The sequence below is a fragment of the Canis lupus genome, chromosome 38, assembly GCF_048164855.1.
Source record: "Canis lupus baileyi chromosome 38, mCanLup2.hap1, whole genome shotgun sequence".
Lineage (NCBI taxonomy): Eukaryota > Metazoa > Chordata > Mammalia > Carnivora > Canidae > Canis > Canis lupus.
In genome coordinates this window covers 11,747,115-11,774,734 of record NC_132875.1, presented here as the reverse complement: position 1 = coordinate 11,774,734, position 27,620 = coordinate 11,747,115, and the positions used below count along the sequence as shown (strand labels likewise).

Sequence of the window (27,620 nt, the reverse complement as noted above, 5' to 3'; positions counted from 1 at the left end):
TGCAGATTATCCTCAACACAATTGCAAAGCTTGATGATAGCTTGTCAAATACAGCATCATCATGTGAAGAAATTAGCTGCAATTAATAAGTATCGTTAGCACTGGAAACTCATTTTTCAAAGATATTAACAGATATAGGCTATATTTCCGCTGCCCATGAGTTGCCCTGGCCCTCTTCTAATATTGTACAGCAGTTAAGGGGAAGTGGGAGAGGACCTAGGTGTCAGAGGGAAGAGGTGAGGTATCCAAATTAGACGAGGTATAAGAATATCAAGGCCCCCCAAACTTCCTATTTGTTAGGGTTCCATTATTATTGTAAGCCCTTCTGTGCTACCACCTTCCCCTCTACAAAAAATAAAAGTAGAAATTAATTTTGCCACCTAGGTCAAATAAAAGAACACCTGACCCTAATATAATCTCACGTTAAGACAGCCAGATGCGCACCACACAAGCATAGGGAAGGGAGATAAAAAAGTTATTGACACATTCAAACAAACGTTTCAAGGGGAATGAAGATTTATTGCAGAAATCTAATAGGAAAGATGTGTTGTGAACCATCTGGTAAGTGACTTATATAGCCCCATACATTAGCATCTGTTGTCATGTTTTCAAAGTACAGAATTCCAAAACTGTCCTAATGAGTCTTCTGAATGCAATGAGTTTGCAGCATTGAATTGGGACGGGGAGGTTGGAATCCTAAAGAAAAGGCTTGGACTTGACCTCCAAATAATATTCCGTCTGGTGTTTTAGAGGTTAACAGTAGCACCTCCATATCATAACCTCGTTCATCCCTCACAAACTTCTTATAGGATTGTGAGCATTATGACGATAATCTCCATTTGACAGAGGAGGTAAAGGAGATTCAGAGGGTTTCAGTGACTTTTCCAAGATTGTCTGGAAAATGGTGGCATAGTTAGGACTGGGGACTATATATTCTTTGATCTCTTCACTTCCCTAAATGCCTGTAGACTGTGAATCAGAATGCAAGCCCTGTTGGCTATCAGATCATCCACCATCTTTTGACTTACCTGACTGCTCACCAACTAGGTATAAGCTTTTGAGAGAAGGGGCTACAGGTTTTAAGTGCCAGGCGCAATGCCTTCCCTGGTAGAAGAATGCTGAAAGCTTGCTGAATGAATTACTCTAGAAAGGAATGCCAAGCAGTTCTCAAGAACCAGAATATACCCAGCAATGTGGTACGTGCCTAAAGAAACAAAATGTAGGTGTCTGTCCCAATAAGACTAACAAAAATGGGAAAGAGCCAGGTACAAATTACTAGGACTAAATGGTTTGACAGAAAGTACAAGTACTACAGTAGTCAAAGATGGCTCCCAAAAGTTAGCATTTCAGTCACACCTAGAAATAATTAACATATTAATGGGAGAGAAAATGGGGCAAAGGGGGAAATGGCCTTTAAGTAGAGCAGAAGCAAAGTAACACCATTTTTTTTTAAAAAGTAGCAATAAAAATGGCACTGGTAAAATGGAGAAGGTATTTGTTTTATGTTTAATTTCTAAGACTCCGTAATTAGAAATTTCCTCATTTTCACACTATCAGCTATTGAAGAGTCCAAGAGGCAAAATGCGTACTAATATTTTAACTATTTTTTTAGAGTCACAATTTTGAGATCATTACCTTGATACAAATACTACTACCTAAAAGCATGTAAGTCTGTGTCAACTGATACCTACCTCTTCCTTTACTTAAACTCTACGCACAAAAACAACACACTAAGACACTTGCAATCCCTCATGCAGACACAGTCAATCTTCTGAAGCAGGGCTTGTCTCTGAGATGCACCCCCCAAAGGGACTGTCATGACACGCTTGCTTAGAGTTACAAGTTCAAATACGCAGGGTACAGAAAGGAGTCAGTAGTGACCACAGCTTCGAAGAGGCCATGAAGCTTAAACTTGACCCAGCAAAGTGGACAAAGGGGGAAACTCAATGACCGTCCTATTTGGGTTCTTTTGAATCAGGCATGTCTTCCTGCTCCAACATGAGGTCCCTGCAGTATAAGGCTTCATCAAAGGCAAGTAGAACAATTAATTAGCTGCTTCTCTCCAACTAATACACCCCCCAATGGTAGCACCGCCAAGATTCAGGGGCATGCCTGTCAGAGCAGTCAGTTCCAGGTAGTTACCGTGAAGAATATCACTGCAAATGAGGATCAATGTCCAACACCACTTCGGAATAGTAATTTCTTAATTCTTATTCAAATCTGGCAGTCAAGATAATATAACTTGATCTGAATTGGCCATGTGATCCTGATGGCGTCTTGCTAATGGGCTGTTCACTTAATTTATGTAATTTTAAAAAATTAAATAGTCATATTTTAAATCCCCACTGCAGTCCTTCAGATTGAAAGTACACGTTTAAAAGTTATAGTGTCTTTATAAATCAGCATTACCAAACTTCTTAGCTTGTTGACTATGCTCTCCTAAAGTTTTACCTTTTCTTTTAGCTTGTGAGGAATATTCCAGAATCCCGTCAGCAAGTCACTTAAGGCTCTGCTGTGGGAAACTAGGTTTGTCAATTTGGTTTTAGACTGAAACATAAATCTGTTGCTTTATGAATATGTAGTAAGAATCCAGCATACTGAGTGACAGATATATTTGCAAAGAGGGCTTACCTAGCTGGGTAAATGTCACGTTCAAAAGTCAACAAAATCAAATTCACTCTGTTATACACATGATTGCAGAGAAAATACATCTCGATTTATGAAACATTTATTGAGAGCCTACTATGTTCAAGGCATTGTGCCAGCTATTGGTAACTTTATCTTTGTTTAAAAATCAATTTATTTACCCCGTCTTTGTGTATAATGGCACCCTGAACTTTGCTCAGGCTTCCCTTGGATTCAAGGCATAGAACAACCATTCCAACAAAGGGAAGCCTTCTCAGAAGCAGGCAAAACTTCTCAGTGGTGGTAAAACCTTTGCTTTGAGGGGTCTTTAATATCGAGAGTTGTCCTCTTGGTTTCTTGTAGCCTAGAACAGCACCTTTCTCTCTGGAATCTTCTTTCAAAGATTTGGAGAGAGAAATGGACATTAGGGTCTCGCTCAGAACATATTCGAAGGCATATTCACTACTCTTTACATTGGACTCTGATATCATTGTGGTGAGGTTCACAGTTGTTTTGTTCTGGTTTATAAAGAAGTTCCCAACATATTAACTAAACTTTTGGTGATAGCCATATGGCACAGTAGTAAATAAAGAAGCTTTGCTACATTCAACATATTTTTATACTCCCTTCTTTTTGTTCTTGTTTTGCCTTGAGGTGTAGGGAATAGGATGAAGTCAAATGACTTCATATTCAGCTAATCCCCTTTCCTCAGCTCCTGTTGGGTACCTTAAATGAAGGGAAAAACAATCCTTACATTCACAAGTCCAAATATTCCAAGTGGAAGGAGAAAAGGGATTAGGTGACTTGCGGTTAGAGTGGATTTCAATAGGGTAGCAAGAGAAATGACAGAAAGAGGGAGTTCAATTCATTTAGATATAAAAATAAATATGTAATTTGTGTGTGTTCATTTCATCTATATTTATTTACTCATATAAAATATATAACACATGTGTCATCTATATACTATATGAGCCTCAGTGGCTCAGTTGGTGAAGCGTCTGCCTTCAGCTCAGGTCATGATCCCAAGATCCTGGGATGGAGCCCTACACTGGGCTCCCTACTCAGTAGAGAATTGGCTTCTCCCTCTCCCCCTGCTCATGTGTTCTCTCTCTCTCTTAAATAAAAAAAGAAAACAATTGCTCAGATTTGCCAGGGGGAGGACACGGGGTGGGGGTACTGAGGGGTGCAGGGCATCCGAAACCATTGACCTGAGAGGCTCCCTTTTACCTATTCCATGCATCAGACTTCCAGGTTAGATTTTGTTTTGGAAAGCTTCCTACAACTCACCGTTTTCCAGCCTGGTGCTTCACTGCTCCCCAGAGGGATACAGCTTTTTCTTCAGAAAAGTTGACCATAAAAAAAAAAAAAAAAAGAAAAGTTGACCATCACATGGCCCCCTGTCTTTCTCCAATAAAACAAGCTATGTTTCTTCCAAGTTCTGTTGCTTTCCACCCATCAGATTACTGCTTATTCTTTAAAGTCAAGCTCAGACCACTTTCCCTAGACACTCCAGCCTAATACCATGGTCATCCCTTTCTTAACTCCTTTTCTTTTAGTTGACCTTGTAATTAATGTCAGTGGTTGGTTTCCTAAAAACATTCTCCAGGTTTTCTGATTCACTTTTAGTTTTCAGTTGCCAGACTTAATCTAGTATGGACCATCTCAAAGTATGACCTCCTCTTACAAGCAGGATCTAATCCCATTTGAGCCAAAGTGAGCTTTATCCACTCTATTTTATGTTTTCACTTGAAACAATACAGTGTCCCATGCCTACAGGGTCACCTAGAGCTGGAACAGGGAACTGTCCCTCCTTCTACTTCACTGGCTGGAGCTAAGACAACTGCACATTTTCTAATCTGTTTCGCTGGTTAATGTAACAATACCTTGTGGTCCAAGTGTGAAGACATTAACATAGACTGATAGCTACAATTCAATATTTTATTTTATTATGATTATTTTTTTACAACCCAATATTTTAAATGCAGTGTAAAATGTATTCACAGAGGAAGCATCTCTAATAAGCAAAACATGTAAGAATAAAAGTTAGGTCATATCTGAGTATGAAACAAAATGCAATAAGAACTGGCAACAGCAACATAATCCATGAATGTGATGTGAATAGAACCTTAAAACTTTCCTCATCCTCCTATAAGCCTATATTCCCTCAAAAATTCATTTAATAGCTAAAAAGTATTGTTCAATTTAAAAACTAGTATTTTTGTTTTGTTTTTCTATTTTCTTAATTATTAAATTGCCAGGACTGAGGCACCTGGGTGGCTCAGTTGATTAAGCACCTGTCTCTGGCTCAGGACATGATCCTGGGGTCCTGGGATCAAGCCCGGCATTGGGCTCTCCACTGAGTGGGGGTGTCTGCTTCTCTCTCTCTCTCTCTCTCCCTCTGCTCTTCCCCACCTCCACTCACCCCTGGCTTAAACAATCTTTTAACAAGATTATCGGGAGCTAAAATTATTATAGTAACTGCTTTTTTCTTCGGGCATTTACCCACAACCATTTACAAAGGTATCATTTCCCCATTTTTCAGATTAGAAAACCGAGGATCCAAGTGGCAGCATAACTTGTTGACAGTCATTGAATTTACAGAAAGACCTGAACCGGATTCAAAGCCGGCTGACTTCAAAGCCCAAGGCTTCCCACAGGGCCACTCACTGTTTCATATATACAGTATTTTGGTTGAGTAAGTGTTCCTGAAATAGTCCAACTGCCAGACATTAATATTCTTACTATGAAAAAAAAAATCTTCTAGGTGTCATGGAACTGATTTTAAACTTGAACTACCAGAACTATCAGAACACAATCACTTTTAATCCCAAGACTTCCTAACCTCATACCTGTCTGAGTTAGGTCAAGAAAAATGGGAAGATTTACTCTTGGTCCTTAAATGAACTGTCACTTTTATAAAAAGATGATATTGCACGTACATCCTGGCATGTACTCAGAATTGCTTCACAAAAGTGTTGATGATTTGTTTTAATTTAAAAAACATATATATACTATGCCTCTGTTTACGGAATGCTGCATTTTTCTCTCTATTAACATAACTGACCTATTCAGAAGTGCTTTTTCAATTTTCTGTCACATGAAAGACACCCACCCCTTCCTTTCCTTTGAATGGCTAATATTTTCCTCTCTGAATGCACTACTCATCCTCATTGAACTGTATTAAAAGATAGACCTAAACATGTTCATGTCTCTCCATGGACCTTTTGTATGAAAATAATAAGAAGCACTCCTTTGACACCATAAGGAGGAATATTTTCACCATGTAGAAATGTTAGTTTTCAATCTCCTGCTGAAAAATGGAGTTAAATCCTAGATTCCGTGAGGTTCTATTCACTTTAAGTATTCATTATTATGGAGGTTTCTCTGCCTGATTGGTTAAAGAAGACAACACAATTTGTAATTGATTTTTTTTTTTTTTTTTACCACTGAACAACTAATTTTGTCTTCCAAAAAAAGCTCTAGGGTTTATTAACTGTGCAATCACAATTTACTGAGGTCCTTTCATCAAATTAGCCCTGCAACAATGCAATTTTTCCCTTATTTTACTTCTATTTCAAGAAGGGCTTTCCACTATGGCTCTTATTAAGACAGACAGTCACTCTCCTCTAATTTAGGTGTTTTTCTCATGGCAACAATTCATTATTACAGCTGAAGATTTTTTTTTAACCCAATTCTGGGCTTCCCTTTCCTTATTTCCTATTTCCTACAACATCATAAAATGTGTTATCTACAAATTGTAGCAAACGCCAGCTCTTCAAAGGAATATGCTCTGTTGATCTTTAGAAATAGAAATTTCAATCTAGGCATAATTCACTAAATTTCTTTGACTATTGGTCTGTTTCTTTATTTTATCTATTCATTTATTTCACACTTAGCTCTACAATAACAAGCTCCAATGAAATGATTACATTATTCTAGTATTTCTTTTTTTTTTTTTTTAATTGCTCTTTTCCTTCCACATTCCCAGCAAGATATATGGACTGTATTTTACCTTTCTCCATTTTACTTACAGGAGTATACAACTCATACAGCCTCTCATCAATATCTATATAAAAACTTGTTTCTACAGAACCAAAGAAATATTCTTTACCTAGTTCCCAGCACCCAACTTCACTCTTGTCCCTCAAAGGAACAGCCGATATCCCAAACACCAAAGGACTACGTGAATGGAAATCCAGAAACAGAGCCCCAAAGATCAATAGATGTGACTGACAAAGCATTTACATTCTCAGGGGTAGAGCTCACTGTTTCTAAGTGGATCAGAGATACAATCCCTGGCCACCGTGAATGGAAAGGAAACTGAATGCCATCAGAGGGAGATACAAGTACTAATGCAGTGAGGTAATGTGGCAAAAAATAGAAGAGTCCAGGAATGAAATGCTGCCCTTAGGAATCTTAAAATAAGCTCAGACTTATCCTCAGAAGAATGAGAAAAGGCAAAGACAGAACTGCAGAGTTTAAAACCCCAGCAAGCAAGAGGGGTGAACTCTCACTTCCTCTGCTTATCAACAGAAGTTATACCCTGAGTAGTTACAGAGTTATCTCAGCATGTTTTCCTAGGAATATAATAAGTGAAAGATTGCTGACATCTTTCTAGTTTGATGGGAGAGGGGGTCAGAATGCTGACTCTCCATACCGAGAGCTCTCCAGCAGAGGTGGCCCTGACACTCGCTCTGACTGGACATTTCCAAGAAGGTTGCTGAAGCATGAATTTCAAGCCAAAATGTCTGGGAAATGGTCAACGTAGAGGGTTTTTGCACATGCTAGGCACACTGCAGCAGCCTTTTTTTGTACAGAGCAATTCAGCAGTCTGTCAATCAAAGGTCCTGAGGCTGACAGATCACAGACACCCACTTCTGACCTTGCTGGGCCACCAAGACAAGGAAGGCAGAAAGTGGCTGACAGCAGAAATCCCCTCCGATAAAATAAAGTGAAATAAAATTATTGCTAAAAAAAAAAAAAATTCTCCACTCTGGCCTCCTTTCAAATTCATTGTGTGCCATTCTATGCCTTCACCTGAATTTCCAGAAGGCACATGCAGGCTGCCATGAGAAGAGAAGGGTACTCTTGTGGCTCTCCTTGAGAACCAAGTATTCACAGGTTTTATTTGCGGGTTCTGGTTTGTTTCCCAAGAGTATTTCTCATTGGGCGGGACACCTCATATATGCACTGGTTTTGCTTTCTTGGTAAATCAATGCTCAATAAATCGAGAGTTAATTCTACATGAATTTAGGGGAGATCATGCAAATCTAAGAATTATTTTATTGTGTAGAGAAGTGGAGGGAAAAGATGGAAAGACCTCCTTCCATTCACATTAGGCTAGAGTTGCAAATATTAGATGGAATCTAAACATGGAGATAACCCAGCACACGGACTGAATAAAATAAATTTTATCTCCACATTAAATTCTTGTGATAAAGTGAGTTTACTTCCTTGAGAATTTGTTGATTGGGGGGAAGGAGAGCCTGTATCATTTTTTTTCCTGTGAATGACCTTTTATAGGTTAATAGTTCTAAAATCTTTTATCGAAACCTAACTATAAGCCATGATTCGGGGATGCAACAATAAAATAAAATACACTTTTATTTTTATTTATTTTTTTTTTTTAAATTTTTTTTTAAATTTATTTATGATAGTCACAGAGAGAGAGAGAGAGGCAGAGACACAGGCAGAGGGAGAAGCAGGCTCCATGCACTGGGAGCCCGATGTGGGATTCGATCCCGGGTCTCCAGGATCGCGCCCTGGGCCAAAGGCAGGCGCCAAACCGCTGCGCCACCCAGGGATCCCTAAAATACACTTTTATTCAGGAGTTCACAGTCTAGAGGGGAAGTCTTAACATAATTGGCCATGTAAGATGTACTGAGTCATGTGCCCCATCGTTGCTCTTGTTGGGCTGGAAATAATAAAATCAGGGCTGTACAGGGAATATTGACTGAGCAATTTCAGTGTAGAGAGAATGTACTCAGCCAAATACACCCCAGTCTGCCCCCACTCTAGAAGTGTTCTTCATCACCCAGTAGGACACGTGGATGCATGAACCTGAGACAGATGACCTGTGACACAAAAACCCAACCTATTGAGAGTCTCTCCTTGACCAAATAAACACAAACCAAGTATTTAAAAATGAATATTCACATAAAGACACATACACATACATTGTGTGTGTGTCCCTCCTATAGCAATGCTTCACTTTCATGCCTGTATTCTCAGTATGTAAGACAATCCTCTAGCTTTCCTACCCTCCCCCTACCTTCCAAATCTTAGAGTAATAACTTCTAGGAAAGAAGAAATAATAAAGAATGATTACACAATCTTATTTGGGCAAAAAGCTAACATATGGGTATCAAGGCCAAAAATATGGATTTCGAGATAAAACATATGGACGCCCATATGGAAAAAAAGGTTTCCTGGCCGGAAACTCTGCTGTTGCATTTTTTATGCCTATATGTATGGTACAGTTCTTCCTTTCTGCTGGATAATGCTGTCTGCCGACAGATTCTAATGTTATAAATTCACACACAAATTTCACAAGATGCTCCACTGTTATCATCTTTATTAGATTTTTGTATTCTCTTAATCCTTTTCATCGCTTAATAGCTCAACAAGTAATGGATTTTTAGTAAAACGGTGAGGCTTATTACAATCAATCCTGTTGCTGAATCTCTCCCTGACACTCAACTTGTGAAATTTATTTTTCTCCAGAACCTCAATAAGAAAATTCTTTCCTCCACACACATGTGTACATGAACACACATGCGCATGTGCACACACATACATGCACATGCAAGAAGGCCCACACACGCATTTATGTAATAGGTTGGGTCACTTACAATCCTCTTGCTGACTTAAGGAGCTGCCTCAAGCTTGGCAACAGACACAGGTAGGCACCTCAGGAGTTTATATTCTGCAGGGTCACATACCATGGACATAGAAAACATGGGTCAACTAAGAGATAAATTCCCCAGAAAGTTTCCATCCTGGTCTCTTCCATTTAACTCATAGAGACCTTTATCCTTTACAGGAAGGGGAGTGGTGGGGGGCGGGCATGGGGAATTGAATGGAAATACCAAAATTCAGCAGGAGACTTTTTGAGGAAATGCTACTTAGTGCTGTGCCTACTTTTAGTCAGTGGATTCTTTGGGAGCAAATATTTAAATGTGAAGTTACTATATAATTTACAAAAGAAACTTGTAAACTTGAAGAACTTTAGTGTGCTTCTTTTGGCATCTAGATTACCAGAACATAAATTTAAACTCTGGCCTTGGGATACCGTGGGGGCAAATGTGGTATCAGGTGTGCCCACCAAGGAGACCCTCCAACTGAAAATGTGTTTATTTGCAATTTCAAAGGGGGAAGGGGCATACCTTCTGATTTTCAGCTCCTGGAGCCCTGGATTTCAAGGAGGGGCACAGCCTTCTATCCTGAAGGTTTATACATTACCTCCCAACAGGGGAAAGACTCACTCCTATTTAACAGAAATAATATTACACAGAGTTTGGTTGTGGTATTAAAAGCTATGAAGGGCTTTTTCAGTTCCTCCTATCTTTTTTAAGGAAGCAAATAGTGGGTATTGGAATTTTAGAGGGGCTCAGATTACGCAAGTCAGGTCTGTTGGACTCTCTTTGAACCAGTTTATGCCAGTGGTATAAAAGGCAAAGAAAATAAGGAGAAACTAAATTCCAGCGAAAGGGCGAAGCAGTGGCAGGCTGATCTATAGCAACAAACACAGCACTGTCCTCACATACTTTAACAGCGTTCGGCTATTACAGCAATTACAGCCAGCACATCTGAATTATTAAATCGTCCTCTCTGCCACCCGCTCTGCTTGGTTCTCAAGAACCAGAATAAAAGACAACTCTTTGTGTTCTTATTATAGGATGGCCAAGTTACCTTGTTTTAAGGTAATTAGCTCAAAAAAAAAAAAAAAACACATTTATCAGTCATTAACCGTATTCTGTGTCTGCCTACAAGAATCAAGTCCAAATTCCTTAGTTGGCCATTTAAGACTATTCACACAACCTGGTCCAAAGTTACCTGTCCAACTATTTTTCTATTTTTAAGTGTATATGTATATGTATATATTTAAAATACAAACAAAAATAATAAAATAAAATACAATTATATATAAATATATATATTAAAGATTTTATTTATTTATTCATGAGAGACACAGAGAGAAGGCAGAGACATAGGGAGAAGCAGGTGCCTCACGGGGAGCCTGACGTGGGACTCGATCCCAGAACTCTGGGATCACACCCTGAGCCAAAGACAGATGCTCAACCACTGAGCCACCCAGGAGTCCCTATATACATATTTTTAAAATACAAACAAACTGTTTGCTGTTTCTTGTATAAGTAAATACAGCTTCCAAGCTTTTGTTCATGGAGTTCTTGCTGCTTAGCATACTCCTTCCCACCCATTTCTCTTCCTTCAACTGCATTCGTTGAACAAACAATTTGCCAGGCAATATCACAGAAAATGGAAATATGCTGGCAAGTAAGTAGACACAGGTCCTGAATTCAGGAATATTATAATCTACTCCACTTCTAAACTGTACTCTGAGGTTCAGCAATAACTCAGCAATGTTTTCCTGATGCTTCTTCAGCAAGCAGCCATTACCCAAATTTCCTATTGGGTCAGACTGAAATTCCATAGCGCTTGATAATGCCGGGGGCCTCACCAGATACACGGTAAGTACATTTAGAGATACAAATGAAACGAGCTTGAAAGATAAACCATGAAAAAAAAAAGAAAAGAAGAAAAGAAAAGAAAGAAAAGAAAAGAAAAGAAAAGAAAAGAGAAAAGAAAAGAAAAGAAAAGAAAAGAAAAGAAAAGAAAAGAAAAGAAAAGAAAAGAAAAAGAAAGATAAACCATGAAGGAATAACAGTACTACCTAGGAAACATTCAGTTCCCTTGATCATTCTGCTGATGGCATCACTCATCCTGAGCACAAAGTCTGACAAGTAGAAAGCCACCAATATGTCTTTATTCAATCCTAAAGGTGAACAGGGCTTAGTTCCTTCACTTCAGGAGCTTCCACTCTTATAGGGATGATAAGAAACAGTCAAGAAATACATACTAAAATGCCTACTGGAAAGCCCATGATGGCAAGAATGGTGATTTTTCGTATAAAGCAGAAAAAATGTGAAGGTTGTCTTCTAGTGATCGCTCCTAAAAGGTGGATTTGAAAGAAGCCTGCTTTGTGATTACTTAGGGAATACAGTGCCTCAAACTGCAAAAATCAACACTAATTTGAAATTATTTTCTAAATGCAATGTAATATTTGATTCAATTAAAAGAGACGCGATGATTTGGAATCGAGTCAAAACAACAATTATTCAATGATTCCGGAAAGGCTTTTCCAAAACGCATGTTGGCTTGAGTTTATGGAAATATTGACCTCCTGACCTGGAACAGAAGCAAGTGATTTTCATTATGTTTATACTGTGGATTTTTCCCGTCCCTAATCCTGGGTTGCCAAATTGAGTATTCTGCTTCGATTATAACCTATGTTCTGCTTGACTGTGGATCATCTTGCAAAAGCTGTAACTGTGGGTCAGATCAGGAAACTATGAGCTGGCAGTGACTTTCATTTCACAGACCTAGGAACCGAAAGCACAGTGTCTCAAAAACACAGATGCCTTAAAGCCAATGGCCAATTTCTCTTTTAAAGGTCTTTGGTTGTAACTCCTTTAGTCAGGTAATTTGCCCTGTAAATATTCTACAAAAGCCTGAATCAACGAGACAAATGCAAAATGAACCACCCCAGCCAGTTCATATGGTAGCCCGAGTGAATCATCCGTATTTACACAGTCCTTCAATCAAATGCTTGGGTAGAGTAGTTCTGTTTATTTCTCTTGCTTGCATATAATCTCTTTATTAAGTTTGCTGTCTTCACAGGAAAACTAGCAGGCTATAACTTAAAGGCTATCCCCTTCCCCTCTGAGCTTAAAATCTTATTTTTAGGAAGAAGAAAAGATGAGGGAGCTGGGGATTGGGAAGGAGGTGGTGGGGGGAGGGAGGGGAGAGCTATTACTTGCCAAACCAGCACATGTTCACCAGAGAACACGGTCAAGTGGTCAGAAGCAGCGCTGATGTTAATTAGCAATGAAATGAGGAATGAACCAGCATTAGCCCTGAGACTAATCAATGGGAAAATCACTCCAAGCAGCAGCTTAATGAAGTAGTATACAGCTGTTTATTTTTAGATCGTTTTATCCTCACAAAAAAAAAAAAAAACCCACAAAAAAACCCCTCCATTAATTAATAATAATAAAAAAAAAACTTGCTAACGTATATTTCTTTTCAAAGCCAGGGTATAGATCTGATTTACATATTTATAGTCTAATGCCCTTATACTTATTTCTTTCAATTAAGAGGACAAACAATAAAAATTAGGTGGGTATATACACGTACACCATATCAGAAATATGCCTTTTCTTTTCACCTTTACATACGTATTCATACTTGTTTTGATGTACAAAAGAACATCACTTTTCCCGGAGATGTAAAATTGCTCTAATTTTTTTGTAAGTGGACTATAAAAAAGATGCAATTGACAGGAGATAAGAGTCTTCTCTCATTTCTTTCAGATGTGAGGGAAATTACTTGGAAAATATTTTTGCAAACAAAAATTGTTTCTCACTTTAAAAAAACAATGACGGTCATCTATCTAAGAGCAAGACCATAGAGCCTGTTAATTAAGACCTACTGATCTCTGGGGTTTTATGATCGAAAGCACATCATGACATATATGGGGATCCAAAGCTAGAGGGCCAATTAGGGAGAAAAAAAATCTTTTGTCATTTTATCAGGATGTTGAGGAAACAGGGAAGGCAGTTTCAACAGAATAAGTCTCTCATAGAGAATTTCTTCCTCGCCTCTAATTGGAAGATAAAATTTTCCTCTGAACGATACAAATGTTCCTCTACCTTAGCAAGTTTCAAATAAACTAAAGGAACTTCTCATACGAGAAAAATCTTACGACTCTGGAAACAAGCTTAGACTCAACGTTTCCTCCTAATGATGGAGAGGTTACTGAAAACACATCTACTGACTGGACTTGAGTTAAAATATAACTGGGGGGGAGGAGGATTGATAGAAGGAACAGAAGGAACCCCAAAGGCTCCCCCCTCATTGCCCTTGTTTTCCCTCCCACTTCCCTCCTTTCTTTTTAAAAATGCATTGAGTAACACTATCCCCACATGATACAGAAAACTTAGTGTTTGCAAAGTGTGTCCAAGTATAAATCAGAACACAAGTAAAACACACACACACACACATAGGCTTCCTCACTTTCTCTTTAGCTAGAGATTCACAATCCTAAGTAAAAGTGAAATTTCTCCTTTTGCTCATTTTTCCACCAACTGCACGTGTAATAAGCACTGACTCTGTTTATCCTTCATCGCCTCCAAGGGGAAAGAGAATACAAGTGATTTTCTTTACATTGCACCAAGACTAACGAACACACGCTCTTCCAAAGAAAGGCTATGCTGATCTTTAGTCACAGCTGCAAAACTCAAGCTAAAATTTTAACAGATCAATGGTTAGATCTGTTGCTATTAATGCAGAAGAAAGAAGAGCAACCAGTTCCCAAAGCTCCAATGCTCATGGTCGATCCTCCAGGTGTCTTCTGACACTTGGCCTGAGCCTTGTAATCCACGGCCACTGCAATTGTTTAAGCACACTTTTCATACAATGAAGCATCTTGAGAAAACAAAAACAAAAAGCAACAACAAAAAAACAAACCAACTGCTAAGTGCAAACCTGGGAAACCACTGGCACTCAGGTAATCCCCTTTATGGGTTGATTTGATAGCTCGAGGAAATGGAAACAAAGCACCAAGCAGTAGCACACCAACAGCTGGTTGGGAAATTGCTGCAGATTGTTAGGGGAAGCCGCCAACGAAAGATAGGCAATGAAAAGGTTAGAAATGATAGTTTAAAAAAGACAAATTACTCCAAAGACCGTATTCTTTAAATCGCTGAAGCAAAACATGTTTATTCGATTTGTTTGTATGCCTATTACAAAAATGCTACTTTGGGATTCTAGGAACCCAGTCTGTCAATTTTTCAGTTTCTGCACTTTCATGGTTGCTTAGAGCTGTTTAATGCAAATACACTTCCAATAAGAGATTTCATGCCCCTAAATTACACCCAGTTAAAAGCGAATGAAAATGTAAGGTAAATAACTATAATCAGCCATATTATCTTTCTCTTGGCACCTCTCACTTTACAGGCATATTTAAAGACATCTCTGGGGTCCTATCCTTTTTAACAAGCAGCAGCGGATTTCCTAGAATATTACTTAAGATGCTGTGCAGTGAACATTACACAGGTTAAAATGTTACCTAGAGACCTAGAAGGAACTGCATCTGTTCCAGAGACATTTTTTTTTTTTTTTTTTGCTACATTTTGGAATGTCTGAGAAGATGAAAAGGCATTTGCTGTGGAGGGGATGAAAAGAGATGAGAAGAGTTTAAGTTTGTCTTTTATGTGCAAGTTCATTGATCAGTCATCGTGAAGAGCATGGAAGTTTGAAAAAGTCACTCCGGGAAGAAATGAATGGGGGTCCCCAAAAGGAAATGTATAAATGACAAGGAGCTGCTGGATCTGCCATACAAAGAAAGTACTTATGGGTAAACCACGAGGTTACTCTTGGAGGAGAGCATCTAACGCCCTGACCATTTTTACCTTAGATCTTTTTTTTTTTTTTTAAGATTTTATTTATTTATTCAAGAGAGACAGAGAGACAGAGAAAGGCAGAGACACAGGCCAAGGGAGAAGCAGGCTCCCCACAAGGAACCTGATGTGGGAATCGATCCTGGGACCATGAGATCACACCCTGGGCCAAAGGCACACACTCAACCCCTGAGCCACCAGGTGTCTTACCTTAGATCATCTTCTTTTTTCTTTTTTTGTCTTGAGTCAGTAAATCTCAAAAATCGTGTGCCTGAGGATCCCCTTGTGAATGTCTAAAATGCAGAGTTCTGGGCCACTCTGAGCAATCTGGATTAAACAGATGAAGGGATGAACACAGGAATTTGCATTGTTAACTAGCGCCGGCAATGAGTGTGCGTCCTACAGTTTGAGAAAATGGTCCTATGATGTTAGGAGCACACATGTTTAAAAAATGACAAACCACCACTTCAAAAAGACTTTCAATCCATTCACGTAGGCTTTCCCTGCAAAGCACACAATTATGACTTATAATCAAGCCTCCAGTAGTACGATTAGCAAGGGAGCAAAGGGGAACGGGGATTGGAAGAGAATCAATAAATGGCTCAAATATGTGAAATTACCTTGTTCACCCAAAATATAGGATGGTGTTGTTCTAACTGTCGTCCCATGGTTCAATTGCCTCAGTTCAATTTTAGGAAAACTGGTAATCATTTCCTTTTGTGGGGGGCACAATTTCTGAACAACCCAGCTCACTGAAAAAGTGAGCTATCACCCCTCTATTCACAGAGCAGTCACTGTCTTGGTATGGCTGGACCCGCACGGGCAGCATGGTAGCTGGGGAGAGAGGTGGGTCTAAATCCAGTCCCATCCTGTCACTTACTAGCAAGGCGATCTTGGGCAAGACCTAGCTCATTTCCTGGCAGGCAGTAGGCATTCCTCATCTGCACAATGCATATATATTCTAGGCAAAAGCAGGCGTCTGCACAATAAATATAAAACCACCTCTTCACAAATTATGAGGGTGAAATGAGATAATAAAACCTTGCCCTTAGCATAGAGACTAGAACATGAGAAGGGTAGACAAAAAAAAAAAAAAAAAAAAAAAAAAAAAGGAGAAATCTGAAATCTGTCAGTCAAACCTAGGGTCAGGACTTAAATTCCAGTGACTCAGTTTGGAGTGTTATTTCCCTGACTCAATTTACGAACATTGTCGTTCATTTTAAGTGATTTGGCCGTGGGAGGTGGGGCTCATTTCATGCATTCTTACTATGTAAGCTGAGAATTCTGTAGGAAATTGGTACCTTGTCTAATTTGCAATGGTCCACTTGACCAAGAAGTAGTCACAATCTGTATACTCTTGAAAGTGTGTTTGAGGGGCACCTGGGTGGCTCAGTCGGTTAAGCATCTGCCTTCAGTTTAGGTCGTGATCCCGGGGTCCTGGGATCGAGCCCTGCATCATGCTCCCTGCTCAGTGGGGAGCCTGCTTCTCCCCTCTCTGCCTGCTGCTCCCCCTGCTTCTGCTCCAACTCTTGCTCTGTCAAATAAATAAATAAAATCTTTTTTTTAAAAAAAAGTGTGTTTGAATTTCATGATATTTTTAAATGATTTTTCCATAGAAGCCAAGTCAGACATGAAATGTGGGGACTAGGTTATTCCACCAAAGACAATTTAACTAATAAGTAAATGAATTGTTGTTTTTGTGGAAAACACTAGGACACAACTCCTACTGCTGTCCAAGGTGGAGAGGAGATCTTAGCTGGGCAATGAGGGAGACATCCCCAGCCCTAGCTTCTTCAATTTAATATACCCCCATTAGCTAAAGTGCCTCAGGAGTAGAAGAGCATGTGCATCTCTCTGACAGGATCTTGGGTCACAGGCAGGGCTAGAAAGGACTTCTAAGGTCTCAGGGGAACTAGGTCATTTGGAATTTATTTTTGAATAAATATCCTCATTAGTGCTAAATTTTATAGACAGTGTTCACAGACAGTATTGATGCTCTTCAATATTGTTGAGCAGTGATTTGAAAGGAATTAATTCATGCTACTATTTCTACTCCTTCAGCCGCAAATTTTATCCCTGAAAACAAAGGCTTGGAAGCATGCTCAGAGGCAGTGGGTTGTCTGCTCGGGGCCTCTGAAGACAAGGGAAGGAGATGCTAGTTTCTGGTTGGGAATGCTAGGAGATCTAGGATATCATTTTGGAATTTCCATCGGAACAGGGCACTTTCCGATGCTGCTCTCTGACTTCAACGTGTGAACACCTGAAGGGAGTCACCAGCCATGAGGGCAGTTTTAGGGGCTTTTTGCATCAAGTTTCTTTCCGTGTGCTTTGCTCCGTCTGTGTTGACAACCATGAAGTTGCAGATCTCACACAGCATATACAGAAGCTGTCTGAGACACTCAAGTGATGCTAACATTGATATGCTTACGGAGGAACACAGGGAAGGTCTGGCTAAAACCCAAACTAAAGGGGGTGGTGAAAGAAGCAGAAGCCAATCAGCCCATCCAGAAGGTGGGTCTGGCAGGTGCTGGGAGCCACAGTGGCCCAGAAGGTAGCTGGATTTCCTGCCAAGTCTCTGAATGCAGAGCCATAACCCCCTGCTTTATCAACTGAGTTATGTCTTATGCCTAAGGCTTACATATCACAATCACTCACTCCAGTACACAGATGGGGGTTTTCCCTTCAACTCTTGGCTTACACAAATTCAACAATTTCACCCTCTTTATATGGTACCATCAAGGTGCTTAAGAAATCCAAATCAGTTTTACTACCCTTCAGAGTCAGGAACTTTTGTAACCTGTTTATAAGGGATTTAAATAAGAATGCATAAAATACCCCATAAATAAGGATTTGTTGCACTTAATACAGACCTCAATGGCCAGGAGCTAGAGCAGAGTGTCAAAGAAGACACACTAAGTTATCTTGAAAAAAATGTACCAACGCTTCCAGGCTGGTAATTCACAGATCTGGAATTCTTAGAGTTTTGCCAAAGACAAACAAACAACAACAACAACAAAAAAAATTCTAACTGTTCAGCTTTAATACAACATGCTTACTGTTTTCTTCAGAAGGGTGGAGAAATATATCGCCCACTCAAGTTGGTGTTCAGATTGTGGACACTGGAAAGCCCCCGGAGTAAAGCAGTAACGAGAACAACGCTCCTGGAAATACTTAGAGAATTGAGCAAAATGATATCTAGGGCACAGATGCATGAGGTGTGGTGTCTGTGTGTCTGTGTGGGTGTATGCCCGTGTGCACGCCTTTGTGGGGCGGGGGAAGTGGTATAGCATATGATCTGAAACAGTTCGGCCTGGTTTGAGGGAAGGAATTTTAACCCAGTGTATATAAATTTTATCCTAATATATGCACCATATTATCTCAAACCTTTATACAAAGAGCTAGCCTCATGTTTTACCCCTCGGTCCCAAATCATAAGGACCTTGACACTTTAAGGAGTGGACCAAGGGTAGATTATGTAATAAAATTTTAAACCACGGCAGCTTGATCCCCTTTAGTTACACTAAGGGCTCACAGGTAATCATAATACATTTACTATATCTGTATCTTTAAATTGCAAAGTGTACACTGGAGAGAACTCCAGGACATGTAACCATATCCAGTTCTCGTGAATCTCAGATAATGACTATGAAGAGAAATAGCAGAAGTTAGAAGTGCACTCAGGGTGTCACATTGCCAAATGAAATAAGCTTCTAGAATATTCATGCAGGGAGCCCAAATTTCTCACTCACTTGCTCCTCGCTGTCACGCCAGAGGAAACTAAGGCTAGACTCGCAGAAGCAATCTAGACCCATCGCTGCTGTGGCTTGCGTCCTAATCCTGCCATTATGTGCCAGTGTTAGGAAAACAGTAGTGGAATTGAAAGAGGATGTGGGGGGGGGGGGGCTGCTGGCAAAGACAAGACCTGCAACTACCTTGTGCAAAGGGATAGAGGAGCAGAATCCACATGAGATGCTACAGAGGCTCTGGAGAATTTAGGGGGTGCTCCAAGCAAAGCCTTAGTTAGTTCATCTATAGAAAGTTATCAAGCCCCCCTTTTTCTACTTCCCGATGGACAGGATATGGTATCTGGTTCCAAGACATTCTTCTCAGTATATAATTCTAGTCATCCCTCCTCTTCCTGAACCCTAAACGTGTCTCCCTAAATGCGTGTCTGTATTCTCACAGAGCAGTCAGTGACAAGGTGCCTGCCGCTGGTTCTTTCTCTATCCGAAGTCCATCAGCATGATCTGCACAAGGCTTATCTCCCAACTGCTATTTCCCGAATTCCCAACATCTGAATCATCTCTTCATCCCTCTGTACCAACCCTGGATTGTGGCCCACCATGATGCTGACCTTGAAAATAATAGCCCAGCATTCCTGCCTCCGTGAAGAAGAGCAGACACATCGGGGTCCTCTCTGCCCGTCCGCCAGCGTATCTCCCTACGCACACCTCAACCCTGGACCTATCTCTAACACCTCCTGGAGCTCAGCAGCAAGATGATGATTCCATCTCTTCTGAGACTTCACCAGCTGGGAAGCAGGAGAGCTTCTGCAGTGGTTCTGTGGCTCCTACGGAAAACAATACTAAAGGCCAAGACAGTACTGGATACCGAGGGCCCTGTAGTCATGGGACATGAGACGTCACATGACGACACATGTAACAGACCGGCCAGACCTGCGCACGATCATTCTCTACCTGTCAACACATTTAGCCTGAGGTCCGCAGTGGTGGCACACCAGCCCAACTTCTTTCTGTTGTCATGTTCCCACTTGTCCAGACAGCACAAAGCTGTCATCGTTTCATCAAACATTTATGAATTGTCTTTGTGTGAAGAGCATAGCGCTGGGGTTGCTTGCATAGCCAAGTTTCAGGGAACTACCTGTGCAGAATTGTATGTTTGCGTTGTGTATGTTAAATGCATACGTATTGCATGTGTGTGATATGTGTGTGTGCGCGGGCGTGTGTGTGTGCTTCTCTGAGCTTTGTGAAGCATACCTGAGATGGCATCACTTTTATTCTTTAGCACAGACTGTGTGTGTCCAAGACCCATGTCATCGAGACCTTACCAGTGCCACGTAATACTGCACGGTGGCAAATCCCTGTCACGGGAAATATCCATGGGACACATTACCCAGCATGTAATTCTTTGTGGAGAGCTTTTGTGAAAGACCATGACTTATCTGGCACCAGGGCAAATCTGTCTTTGAAGCGAAAAGGCACTTAGGCAAAGAGATGTACGTGTGTGTGTCAGTGACTGCATGTGCATAAATGTGTGTATGAGTGCACAGGAGAAACTATGGAGGAAAGAACAGAAGCTTTGAAGGCTGTAGGTTTGAAGTGATATGCTTAGGGTCTGATCCCCCAGCTCTAAGGAATGGGGGGTGCTAGTGCGATTCACGGAGGGAACAGCAAGCAGCAGACCCCTGCACAGCTGGTTCCTGGCCTACACACTCAAGGGTCAGACCGAGCCTCATTTGAAGAAATGTTCAGATGTGCAGAGGAGGAAAGAAATCTGGGGTGGGGGGAGTCAGAAGTGCCTTGGGGAATTAAGGATGAGAATGGTGCCTATCCTGGTTCAATGAAATGCCACTTACCTGCCACCTACACCAACCATTCCCTTCAGCTGTGACAGCAGCTACTAGGTACCTACCATGATTTCATTAACACAACAAGAGGAAACTCGACTTAGGAGCCAATTATGTTCTTGCTGAGACATGGGCACATTGCTCCAAGAAGGGCAGCACAAAGCCCAGAGCACAGGGCAAGGAGGAAGAGGGCCTGGAGCAAATCTTCACTCCAGCACTTGTATTACTGAACCTCTGGACGGCTCAGTGTCCTCATCTGCAAAACAAGCGTAGTATTTCTACCCGCCTCACAGGGTTGCGTTGAGTACTAAAGATGATTCTGATAAGGCCCCTGGTGCAAAGTAGGTACCACTCAGGAAACAGCAACCCATGAAAGCTCAGGAGAGGTCTACCAGTTAGAGTATTCATTACAAATGCAATCACCCCCCAACTCCTAATTAGATGCCATCTCTTAATTCTCTGAGTAGAATAACCAACAAAAACTACCCTCCTAGATGACATACTGCAACTTATGTTCTTAGAATAACTCAGAAGAGTCTCGCTGCAGATAAATTGGTTCTGCTGGAGACAAGTAGCTCAATCACTTCTAAGTTTATGGGATATTCAGGTACATGGAGCGTGAGATTGCCAAAATTAAATAAAATCATTAAAAAAAATAGTGTACATAGTGCCCGTTATAAACAGAAACAGCTTCTTTTCTCCCAAAGATACTTTTTTCTTTTTTTTTTTTTCCCTCTTTCTTATCTCTTTACTGCTGGGACTGCTGAGCTTAACAAAGTAAACTTGGCTTTACTTATCAGAGTGAGCTCAGGAAGCCCTCAGCGAAGGAGTAACCCAAACACCGGAGAGATGATGCTCAACCAGAAGTCCAGAAGACAGTTTAATGCCCACCACCCGCTGTGGCTTCCTAACCATTAGGCAGGTTTACATTTTAGAGACACAAATGGGTCATCTGCATTTTATGTGGCTGCCAACCCCAGCCCGCTGCCTGGAAGTTTACGACAAGACAGACATCGTGGGGCTCTAGGCAGTTTCTGGAATCTTAGCACCAGGCAGAGATGTAAAGAGAATACACAGAACAGAAGGCTCGCCCCTCTTCTGAACCGCTCAAGGAAATTTCCTCATCCAAAATGAGATTAAGGGCCCGGGGCAGATAACCGCCTGTGACATCCATTTCAATGCTGTCTGGCACGAAATGGCATTTTATTTCATTCAAGCTGGAATTATTTCGGAATTCTTGTGAAAATCCAATATACGCTGAATTTTTCTTCATACTAGGCATAAAGAAGGATTAGCCAAGCAAATGAAAGATGCAAGGGATATTGCAGGGGGTGTACTCATGGGAACTTTAGGGTTTTCGACACACTGTATGGGAGCAGATACTGAAGGGTGGCCCTCACGTGCAGAATGAAGCGTCCACTTCTTACCACGGCCCCCAAAGCTGAATGTCACCAGGTCATAGCTTACCTGAGACCCTCACATCCAGACCACTCTTTCATTTTCTAGACTGCTGGTGTTCATCTTTTTTTTCTGTTGAGCCAGTCCAGCTCATACCCACCTCAGGACCCTTGCACCTGCTCTTCACCTGCCAGGAACATTCCAGCCTCCAATCTCTACAGGGTTGGCTCCTTCTCATTAGTCAGTCCCCAGCCCAAAGTTCAAGCCTTCTCTGACCATCGAGTGATTCTCCCTCGTACCTCCGTCTGATTTCTCCCTGACACTTACCACCCTCTGGAATTTCATACACTTCTCTCGGTGTAATTATGTAATAATGGAACACCCTCGACTTTAAGGCCATCAATGCTTGGACTCTGTCTTGTCACCCCCATAGCCCCAGCATCAAGAGCTCCCAATAAATATGTATTTATTAAAGGAAAACTAATCATGTATCTTTTTAATATTTTATTTATTTATTCATGAGAGACACACAGAGAAAGAGGCAGAGACACAGGCAGAGGGAGAAGCAGGCTCCATGCAGGGAGCCCAACGTGGGACTCAATCCCGAGACCCCAGGATCACGACCTGAACCAAAGGCAGATGCTCAATCACTGAACCACCCAGAAGCCCCACGAATCATATATTTCTTAAAGAAGATTCTGAAAGACCTCAACTTAGAAACAACTTGAGAAGCCCAATAGTGGATTAGAGAAAAATAAAATATCATGCTTTCATAAATTGTGTATTTCCAGACTTCTGACTAGCTACAACTGGCTCCCTCTCCCCACTTTCCCATTATACCTGCCCCCCCTTTCCATTTTATTTCTCTGAACTGAAAGAGAAAAGTTTTCAAACTCTAGGTAAATATGATGAATACACTAAAATAAATTGATGGTGCTACTGACAGTTTTATATCCTTTGCATCACCATGAATGGCAGACTCTCCTGAAGAGACTCAGCCTCCACTCAAGGTGAAGACAGAGAGCACTCAGCCAACCCCCAGAAGCCCCCAGGCCCCATGCTTTACCCCCGTCATTGCACTAGAGGGCCAGGAACTATGGCCTCAGCCGAACAGCTAAGCTCTCCTGTAACCTGCTCCATGGACCGGTTCTGCCTTCTAGCACCTGCAACGTCAGCCAAACTTCTCCAACAACATCCCAAAGTCCAGGACACAGTGACATGCCAGAAGCCAAAGATTCATGTTCTAGAAATACGCTTATCATAATGAAGAGATTACATCACACGTGATTAATTTGAACCAAGATAACTTCCTAGTTATCTTGGAGACTGAGCACCTAGAAGAGACAAAATAAAAGGAAGAATCCAGAGAATGCTTGTGATCTCTGTGCTATTCCACCCACTACCAAGTGACTAGTGTGGAACTTCTCTTTCCCTTTCAAAGAAGGAGCTACCTAGAGATTTTTCGTCCCCTCTCCCTTTAAAAAAAAAAATTAGAGATGAGGAACATGTTTCTAAAGAAAGAAATGAGATAAAGTGTTAAGCATGGATTCATTCATAGCATCCAGAAGTACCTGCAAATTTTTTTTGTGTACATTCATGTGTCCGCCTATATGGGTATGCACGGATGTACGTGGGTGCGTGTGTGTTGGCTGGTGGAGGGGGGGCGATGTGTGTACACGTGCATGCATTTGGAATGCTGAGAAAGTTGAGGTAGGACCTGTCACGTTGGGAGACTCTCCAAGAGCTGGAACATTCAGAGTAGGTAATACTCCATGTTGTAAACTGCTCATGCAGCAGGACTGTGGAAAAGGCATCGCCTGGCCACCGGCTGTTACTGACTCTGGGAAAATGAAAATACAGCATCTCTGCACCTGTTCACCTGATGGTGAAGGAAGGAAAAGCCATTACCGAGTGACAGGAGACAAAAAACCAAAATCCACTTCAGCAACTCATCCCACTGCTGGTGATTAATCTCACACTCCCACAGCCTGATGCACATTAACCAGATAATTAATAATTTCTTTAGGGATTCCGGCTCGGCAACTGTTTTATCAACCTGCACAGCATTAGCAGGGAAATGCTGCATTTGTGATCAGACGTCTGGGACCAGGAAGGGGCTGTAATGAAACAGCAAGAGCTTTGCAGAAATTTGTGAGCCTATTTCAAAATGAACAAGTATGGTATGCATGGTCCAGTCTGATTTTTTTATCAGTACTGATGGCCAACTGGAATCCCCACCAGTAGAAGACTGCTTTGTACTGTGACATCACACAGACATGAAATCACATGCATTTCACTACTCCACATACACACTAGAATGAAGCAGACATATATAAACTCTGGAAATGCATCTTTTTAAAGAGTGCATAATCTGAGACTTCCTAAAATCAAAAGTTCTGAACATGTGTTTGATCCAAGCAGTGCCAGGTAACATATTTCTTATTCTTACTGGCTCTCATTCCCGTCCATCTAAGGAAGGAAGGTACAAAGAATCAAAGTCCCCTTTTCTGAGTCTCCTGTGCAAATGTACCCTGTTTCTCTCATGTTAAAACCTGTTCCACCGGGAGAAGCCAACTCTTTTGTTTTTTAACATATATTTTTATTAAGATTTTAAGACCGTGAATAAAATCCCAAGGAGAATAATAAATCATAAGGATCGTTATTAAAAAGGCTCAGCATTAAAATTCCAATGTATTCATTTTCTCTCCTAATGAGAAAAACACGACACTGAAAATATTATTATACATTTTCTCTTAACTCTATCCAGAATGCGATCTGGATGGAAAAGAAACAAGGATGGAATCCATCCTTGGCAGAAATCACAGTGGACCTGTAGGCAGAAAACCTGGGTTGAGGCCTGCCACAGCCACACTGGGTTTCAGCATCCCAACCCTCTAGCTTCCCTCAGAGATGCCAAGGCTTCCAAACGACACTCTGCGTGAATTTTGCCATGGAAGTGTTAATCAGGGTGGCTGGCAATCACGGAGTGCGTCCACCTTCTGCGGACCCAGAGGAGAAATTTCCCTCAGATTTCAGGCCTAGGATAACCGGGGCCCCTCCTAAGTGTGAATTATACAGACGAGGCCAACCTTCGGGGGCTCAGAGTGTCTGGGCCGGGAGGAAGCTTACAGCCAGATCAATTGTCTATTTCTAGCAAATTCGTAGAAGCATAATATCGGTGCCTTCCCCCAACACACATCCCAACTTAATCTTGCTAGGAGAGCCTGGTTTTTCTTTTACCCTCATTTGCAGATGTTTTGGTATTTTACTGTATGCCCTTAGGAGAATCCCCTCAAATCATTTTTTCGGATAAAATAGTAGATAACAAGTTAGATGGACAACGAGAGAGAAAGCCAAAGAAAAACAAACTGGAACCCATTGGGTGCAACGTAAGCTCACTAATTCTGACAGGACGGCTGCATGGATTTTATTCTGATTCGGGCTTGGGGAACAATGTTTGATATGAAAACATATAGTATGGAGCAAAATGCAAATTTCACATGCATATTAAAGAGAAGGCAAAGACTTTAAAAAAATGTTTCGGTTGCTCCTGGCCATTTCAGGCCAGACATCTGCTGTCACGGACTAAATGGCTGTGACCCCTCAAAATTCACATGTTGAAAGCCTGACCCCCAGTGTAATGGTATTTGGAGGTAAGGCCTTTGGGGGGTGATTAAGTCATGAAGGTGAAGCTGTCATGAATGGGATAAGTGACCTTATAAAAGAGGCCCCGGAGAGCTCCCTCGTCTCTTCCGGCCATCGGAGGACACAGAGAGGATGGCCAGCTATGGTATGGGAAGTAGGCCCTCACCGTGCACCGAACCTACCAGCCCTTTGATCTTGGACTCCCCAGCCTCCATAAATAAGTAAATGTTCAATTAATTTGATATAAATAAATGTTGAAGTTCTCCAGTCCACAGTATTCTGTTATATGAACTAAAACACTTCGAATCACATGCCCATGTTCCTTGACCTCTGCTTTTGGAGTACATGGGTAGAAAATTTCAGAAACTTTCAACCAGATCACTGTATAGATAGAAAAAATAAGACCTAGTCCCTTGACCTGGCACATTCTTAGGCTCTTCACCTCTAAAGTGAGGGTAATAGCAAATATTTCATGGGCTACCATGGAACTCCAATCATACATGAAGAATATCACAATCTATAAAGCAATGACAGCTACTGAGACTCAATCAAGAACACATGATCCAGATTCACAAAAATCCAGCTTCGAGCAAGAACTCCGCCACTTTCCCCTGCCTGGGAAGGCCAGGGCACAGAGTCAGCCAGTGGTTTGAGTTATCAATCCATGGTTGGCACGCAGTTCCCAGCAAGCAAAATGAGGCTGGAAAGACCGGATGCTGTAAGTGACACTATTCACTCCTGGAGGGTAAGGGCCTTACTCAATTTAGTTTTGACTTCCTAGAACCAAGCACAATGCCTAAACTAACCACTCAATATATCTGACACTCAAAGCGTCAGCTGAACAACTCTTTGATGAAGTGAGATCTGAGGGACACACATATACCATTAAACCTCAAACCTACTACACAATCAATTCTATATTACTGATGACACTTGCGGGCTTGTTTCAAAAAGGAAACCAACCTATCACCATCAACAACAAACAAAGGCACAAAACAAAACCAACCCCCCTCCCCCAACCAACGTGAATGTGGAACAGTATAAAGAACCCTGGATATCAAGTCTCAAGACATGGCTTAATTCCCTGATTCTTTTTTAGTCATGTAAATTCAAAGCAGGTAATCTTAATCATATACAGCCTATTTCCTCATTAAAATAAATAGAATAATAATACTAACCTCCAACTATTGTTTTAAAGAATGAGTTAATATAAATAAGAGAAAAATTTGTGAACTTACAAAGCACTAAAAAACATTAGTCGCTATTATTATACTATTGCATGGCAATGAAAAAGCCCTTCTGAAATACGTACACACGCACGCACACACACACGTGCGTGCGCGCATTGTAGGTTTTTCTCTCTTTCCCAAATGGCTTGATTCCAAAGCAAACTAAACCAAGATCTTTACAAACTAGAAACAGTATTTTAAAATAACTACACACCATCTCAGCCACTAATTATTTTCAGGATTTTACTATATGCAGCTAATTGAAAATGTTCAGTCCTTTCCATTCATTAGTTTTATTACAAGCACTCTAATGAATTAAAGAAAAATCCATCATCACCACCTTCCTTGAAACTTTTACTGTATTGTCAGAGAGGTCTTGACCTTACAAAAGCAATTCACATTAATTCAGCACAAGTCATAGGACTGGACAGAGGA

General features: G+C 41.0%; 1 protein-coding gene across 40 annotated transcripts in view; it reads right to left on the bottom strand.

Moving 5' to 3' along the window:
• ESRRG (estrogen related receptor gamma) overlaps positions 1 to 27,620 on the bottom strand; it is a 618,160-nt gene that overhangs the window by 378,793 nt on the left and 211,747 nt on the right. The window contains exon 1 of one of the 40 annotated variants that reach the window (XM_072814673.1): positions 15,537 to 22,746. The exons of the other annotated variants lie outside the window; for them this stretch is intronic. The gene's annotated coding sequence lies outside the window, so the exon portion shown is untranslated. Of the gene's footprint in view, positions 1 to 15,536; positions 22,747 to 27,620 lie in introns of those variants that run through there. 40 annotated transcript variants of the gene reach the window in all.